This window comes from Triticum aestivum, chromosome 7A (assembly GCF_018294505.1).
Source record: "Triticum aestivum cultivar Chinese Spring chromosome 7A, IWGSC CS RefSeq v2.1, whole genome shotgun sequence".
Lineage (NCBI taxonomy): Eukaryota > Viridiplantae > Streptophyta > Magnoliopsida > Poales > Poaceae > Triticum > Triticum aestivum.
The window spans coordinates 26,331,553-26,338,370 of NC_057812.1; the positions used below are offsets into that span (position 1 = coordinate 26,331,553).

The 6,818-nt window shown below is 47.2% G+C and overlaps 1 pseudogene across 1 annotated transcript in view; it reads left to right on the forward strand.

The window, feature by feature from the left end:
- Window positions 1-5,479: 5,479 nt before the first annotated feature.
- Window positions 5,480-6,818, forward strand: part of LOC123150664 (aspartyl protease family protein At5g10770-like) — a 2,087-nt pseudogene continuing 748 nt past the window's right edge. Inside the window, exons 1-2 of the transcript XR_006475280.1 lie at window positions 5,480-5,729; window positions 5,999-6,818. The exon at window positions 5,999-6,818 is cut by the window's right edge and continues 748 nt beyond it. The product of XR_006475280.1 is annotated as an aspartyl protease family protein At5g10770-like (transcript). The remainder of the gene's footprint in view (window positions 5,730-5,998) is intronic.

The following is a 6,818-nucleotide window of genomic DNA, read 5'->3' on the forward strand; positions in this document are numbered from 1 at the left end:
ATGGAACTTGCGTGTCAATTATATAAATGTAGAGATACCTGAACAGACAGGTGCTTTATGCTTTGGCTATCAGTCACGGTTAGTATATGTGCAAGAAAATATTTCAAGTGTTTGAGGGAACTAACCAAATGAACCACGAAATCAGTGGCCCGCAAGAATCGATAATAATTCTGTCGACTAAAACTGCTTTCTAGACAAGTCAGTGTATGATTACACTTATTTATATTTTGTACAATCAAGCTTTACATTCACGGATTTGTTTCTAAACGCCTGGGTCATTAATTTAGTTTGTTGTCAAATCAATTACCTCCCACGGATTTGTTTCCACAGCCGGTCAAAATATACAAAATATCATAGTTTCGCAACTGGGCATAATCTGATATATATATATATATATATATATGCAAGGAGGATCTGTTACATTTTTCAGGAAGTAGGTAGTCCGTCACTGTCTAGAATGTGGTTCTTAAAATTGTACTCTTCTTTTTGGATGGCCCTAAGAGCAACTTCAATGGAGTGACCCATTTCGTCCGCCGTCTTTCGTTTGGGTCGGCGCTGACACAAAAGCTGACCCAATGCACCGACCTAAACGGATGCGCGTCCGATTTTGTTCGTCTGCCGACCCATTCCTGGCCCATTTTTGAGCCGGATTTGCGTCAGCGCGGACGCACGCGCGCTCGCCCTCTCTCCTTCCCGGGCCCATTGGTCGGTGGCACATTGGCCTCTCCACATCCAACAGCACACCGTCGCCGCCTGCTTCGTCGCCAACGCCGCCAGCCATTTTTTCCGATAGAACAAGAATACATAGATAGTTCTAGCGTACACAGATAAAAGAAAAGACTAACTACTCGGCGTCGCTTTCCGACTCTGACTCGGTAATGTCCTCCTCCGACGTATGAATGTAGGCGTCAGCATACAACTCGTCCTCGAAGTACGACCCCGATGTTTCGGGTAGCTTCAGTTTCAATTGAGCGGCTTGCTTCCGCGCACGCTTGTCCTCCCGATAGGCGGCTCGCTCCGTCCTCCTCGCCTCCCTCTCCGTCCTCCTTTGCTTGTAGAACTGGCGCTCGTCGACGATGTCCTGCGGGAAGCGGTCGCGCCACACCACCATGGCTTCCGCGTCCATCTCGGCGATGGCGAGGCGACACTGCTGCCTCCGGTGGACATAACGATCCTTATCGGTGAAAAGCCGCAGGAGAGACGCTAGATCCTGCGCCCGCTGGCTCGACACGTCAGGAAAATTCATCTCCCCACGAGGCCTCAGGAGGCGCTAGGCCGCCACGTCGTGCGCGCGGGCCGCCTCCTCTGCGGTGTCGAAGGTGCCGAAGATAAGGCGTTTATCGCCAAAACAGATCTCGGAGGAGAAGGCATCGGAGCGGCGCTCACGGACTCCGCGAAAATCTGATGCGCCCAGGCGGCGAATAAACATCGTGGCGCAGAGGCGGCGAGGCTAGTGAGGCGACGAGTGGGCGACGGACAAAGTGTGGAGGGAGCGCCTTCTTATAACGAGTGCCGGCCGCGGCACGCGCGAACCTTTCCCGCGCGCTGGAGCGCCAAAACCAGCGCGCGCTAGCCCGATTTTCGTCCGCGCGCGCGAACCTTTCCCGCGCGCTGGAGCGCCAAAACCAGGACGACGACATGGCCGCTGGCATGATCTACAGCGCGTGCATTCATGGAATGGGCCGGCGCATTGGGTGCACTACCGACTCAAATGAAAAATTAGACGGACAACTGGTGGGCGGCCGACCCAAACGGACAAAAAACGGACAGAAGCGTCATTCATTTGGGTCGATCCGTTGGAGTTGCTCTAAGTGTTCTTTTCTTCGTTGGACAAGTCCTGGCGGTAAGTGCTTTCTGACAACAGCGACGATGAACTATGACGACAATGATGAACGAAGCAGACTAGTGTGATCCTGGCAAAATACCTTTTACACCGAGTGGCACAGCGGTACAAAGCTAACTTCCGATCCCTAATCGATCGTTTCCTGGACGTGAACTAGTACTGTTATGCACTAGTACTTCTAGCCGGACAGGGACACGCAACAATAGTCATAGTTGTTGAAATTTGCCTGTCTTTCTTCATCTGTTCAGACTTTTAAATGAGTTAGATGGTGTATGAATTCAATACGGCATCCGATTTAAGAGGTTTAAAGTTCAAAACCGTGCCTATGCAGTAATTAAAAAAGAAATTTTCTACCTACATAAATCCCACGTCGGAAGACTAAATAAGTCTAGACGTGGTGGGTGGGGGGGGAGGGGGGGTTAAATATATTGGCAGTCTTTCTCCATCAGTCAGACTATTGGATGAGTTGGTTGGTGTACTGGACTGAATTTAAAGTCTTCTGCTTTCCTTATCTTCTTCGTTGCACCATCAGTAACTGTGTCTCTGATGGGTCAGCATCTAGGGCGGTGTCTGTGTCCCCTTATGATGACTTCCTTGTCTCTCCTCTATTATAGGAACATGTCATTCATGTTTTTCTTTCTATTGCTACTATTTTTTGCGGGTATTGTTCATTGCTTCGACTCACGGTACAAACTTTACAGCAGTGCTTACATGTATATATAGCTGCTAGTCTCTAGGAAATACTCCCTCCATTCCCAAAACTTGTCTTTCTAGGCATTTTCAAATGGACACAACGTACGGATGCATGTAGACATATTTTATATTATAGATTAACTCATTTTGCTCCGTATGTAGTTATTTGTTGAAATCTCTAGAAAGACAAATATTTGGGAACGAAGGGAATATCAAACTAAATTGGTCCCTGCAAAAAAAAAATCATACTAAATCAGTGACTAGTACTAATCCTACTCGGCTACATGTAAGTTGTGTTTAACTGCAGCATCACCCTGTAAGCACGACGTGGTCACTTCACAGCTTGAACCACAATTCTACTTCACGTCTTCAAGAACTACTCACAATACAAAAGCATTGCTTAGGATGTCCGATAGCTGATTATCGGTGCAAATATAGTAGACATTAATCTTACCGTCTTCCGTGCATTCCGTTATGCAGTGATCATTTGTGGAGTACCTGTCCACCGGCGGCCGGGGTCCGTGGAAACTTGCCGTCGGGCACTCAGCGCGACAGATCTGCCACCATGGACCTCTCAGCCACAAACTGGTCAAGTTCCACAACAGGGACAGCCGACAAGACCACTTCCTTGTGAGAGCGTTCGCCGCCCCTGGCTTTTTCTTCCTGTCGCCGGCGCCGATGGTCCTTTCATTCTATGCTCCGCCGCGGCAGTGGACTAGTGTATCAACGAAGGAAGGAATATGGTTACTACCCGTGGCTGCTGTACTGTTGTGAAGAATCTACAAAAATAGTTCACTACAGTTAGTCTTTTGTGCCGATCGCTGCGCTTGGTCTTTTTAATTAGTTCACATAACTTTCATTTTATGTATCAAATAGTTAACTTTTGGGCTGCAGTTATTCTCTACACCAATGGTGTAACGGGTCATCTAATATATGAGTTAAGGAAGGGTTATGGCTACTACCCACGCAAGGGGGCCCGAACTGTAGTAAACTTGTGCCCCGTGTTCGTTCAATGGCATGTGGTGACTCTCCACTACCGAATAAATCACATGCGACTATTGTACTATTGTGAAGAATCTACAAAAATATCCTCAACAACATTCTCCCGTGTCGTCGCGGCCATGCCCACTTTCTCTTGGGTAGACATATTTGTGATGGTTGGTCGATGTTATCATATTTTTGGGAACATTTTCATCTCTTGAGCTCTAGCACACTTATACACCTAACTAATGTGCCCTATTGCAGATCACCCAAAGGCCGAAAGATACGCAATTATGCACGCATGATTGAAAGAGTGACTAAGCTTATGGCAATTGGTCACATACGATCTGCTGAGATACATCCCACAAATCAAGCATGAAAAAGAAAAAGAAAAGGTTGTAAATCATCGATATTTTTCCTTCTTTTATCTCCCTACCATTGTTCTATTCTTAAAGGCCCTGATGGGATTGCGAGTAGTATCTCTGATGGGACCTTGTTTCTTTGTTCCCGGTACTAATGTTAATAGTTTATTGATATTTATACATAAAGCAGAAGAACCTAGCTAGCTAGCTTACTACTTTAGCCTTTCTTTATGTATCTTAGTCTAATCATGGAACTTGTGCCTCAATTCTATATTTAGAGACATATTAGCAAAGAGATGCTCTACGCTTTGGATGTCACTCACGGTTAGTATATGTTCAACGAAATATTTATATGTTATTTCCCAGTATTGATCAAAATAAACACATGGACCAAGAAAACAGTGGCCTGCAGAAAACGGTATAACTGCTTTCTAGAAAACTGAGTATTTGGTTACTTGCTATATTTTTTGTACATCAAACATTTTTACTTGCTTTAGTTAGTTGTCAACAAATTACATAGCACGGATTTGTTTTCACAACCTCTTAAAATACATAGAACATCTTAGTTCGGCAATCCTGCCTAATCGGGTAAATAAGCAGGAAAATATCTATTACGTTTTCCGTACAGGAGCCAGTCCATCCCTGTCTAGAATGTGATTCTGAAAGTTGTATTCTTTGTTGGAAGCCTGTGAGAGTTTTTCCTTAGCTCTAAAAGGTTAGCCCAATGTCAGATTTTTATTATTTAGACATCATGATGGTATAGGATGATAAAGAGAAATAAAGTGGACGTGAAATTTCTTTGTATGATATTGGCGTGAATTTAGTGCATATTATATAGCAATTCAACAACGGTGATTTTGACCATTGGATCTTCATCTAATTAACGGATGTATTCATGTTTTCTTTTAATAGATTTTGAGCTGCCAATTAAACTGCAGAAATCATGCATCAACCATCCCATCGATGTTAGAACTATTAGTTATCTTATTATCAGGATTCGGCCAATATGTTTGTCACACACACATAAGCGACAAGGGTATGTATCAAGCTTTGTTGGTTTATCACGTACGCCACAAGCGTGCCACTAGGAACAAGTGCACATGTTCTTTTATAGGATTTACAGACCAACGCGTGTTTAATCGTGTAATGCATATATAGGGTTAGGGTTCGAGACGAGGTGTTTGTGAAGACATTCACTCGTTCCTGGGATTTGGAATGTCGAGAAAACCGACAGCCCCTTGTGCTTCCAGATGGTGCAGGGAATAAAACTGGAGCAGCAGAGGCAGATTTAAATGTATTTATTTCCATCATCCATGGTTCTACATGTAAATATCAATTTTTCCCACAGAAAAGTGTAAATGTATACATATGAATTGATTTCCATGGCGAATGTACATGTACCAAAATTCTAGCTAGCTTCCCCTAGAAAAACATTTTAGCAAGGTAGTCAGAAGCTTCCTTAAGAAAGAACAGAAAAGAAAAGAAAAGAAAAGAAATGGTACGTGATTCGTGCCCTTTGTTTGTTGAAGGAAGTAGTTTATAGTAGTATAACAGTGCATGCATGGCTACCGCTTGGTCCGTCCATGCGTACGTAGTTTTCCTATATATAGAGAGAGATTAGAGAGCGGAGGACCAACACAAGTCATAAGCGGCCATCGATCTATCCCAGGCCACACGTAGTAGCACAACAATCATGACGATTTCCGCTATGCCGCTGCTATTGCTTCTTCTTGTCAGCTTGTCTGTAGGTTCTTGTGTGGGTGACCATCATCAGCTCCTCAACTTCATGACAGTGAAAACAAGCTCCCTAAAGCATATCGCAGAAGGCGCCGTCTGCTCCGGACACAAGGGTGAGTATCTAAGGGTACTGCATGCATGCATATGCATACGTTATTTAGTACATACTCGCTCCGTTCGGAATTACTTGTCGCAGAAATAGATGTATTCGAAATATGTCTAGATACATCCATTCCTGCGATAAGTAATTCCCGATACATCCATTCCTGCGACAAGTAATTCCGAACGGAGGAAGTACGTCATATAGTAGCTAGCTTAATATTGAGCTCATTGATGGATATGCATGCGTGTTAACCTGTCGCCTTCGTCTGTCGACAAACAGTGACAATGCCGTCCGGCGACGGTGTCAGGTGGGTACCGATGAACCGCCCGCACGGCCCATGCTCGTCGGCGGCGGCGACTACGGTCGTCGACGGCATGCTCCTGTGGGACCAGCTACGCACCAGCTCAATCCGGAGGAAGCTCTCCGGCGGCAGGGCCGGCGATGGCCTGCCGGTCATCCACTCCCGTGAAGCCAAAACTAGCAACATCGACAGCAGTATGACTGCGAAAAGCACGCTGGGGGGCAGCGGCGGGACAAGCTCCACGACAATGGAAAGGACCAGCGAACACTTGTACTCCAAGGTGAGCCAAACGGTGGTGGTGGACACGAGCAGCGACATTCCGTGGGTGCAGTGCCTCCCGTGCCCCGCCCCGCAGTGTCACCTCCAGAAGGACCAACTCTACGACCCCGCCAACTCCAGCACGTACGCACCTATCCCCTGCGGCTCCCCTGCCTGCACGGAGCTCGGTAGCAGCCACAGCAGTGGCTGCTCCGCCGGCTCCGACCAATGCAAGTACATCCTCGACTACGGCGACGGCAGGGCCACCGCCGGGACATACGTCACCGACACGCTGACCTTGTCGCCCACCATCGCGGTCAAGGGCTTCCGGTTCGGGTGCAGCCACGCCGTGAGGGGCACCTTCAGTGACCAGACCGCCGGCGTCCTGGCCCTCGGCGGCGGCGCTGGGTCCCTCCTTGCGCAGACCGCGGAGACCTTCGGCAACGCCTTCTCCTACTGCGTCCCGCACCCGAGCTCCGATGGATTCCTCTCGCTGGGCGGGCCGGTGGGGAACTCGTCGCAGTTCACGAGCACGCCTCT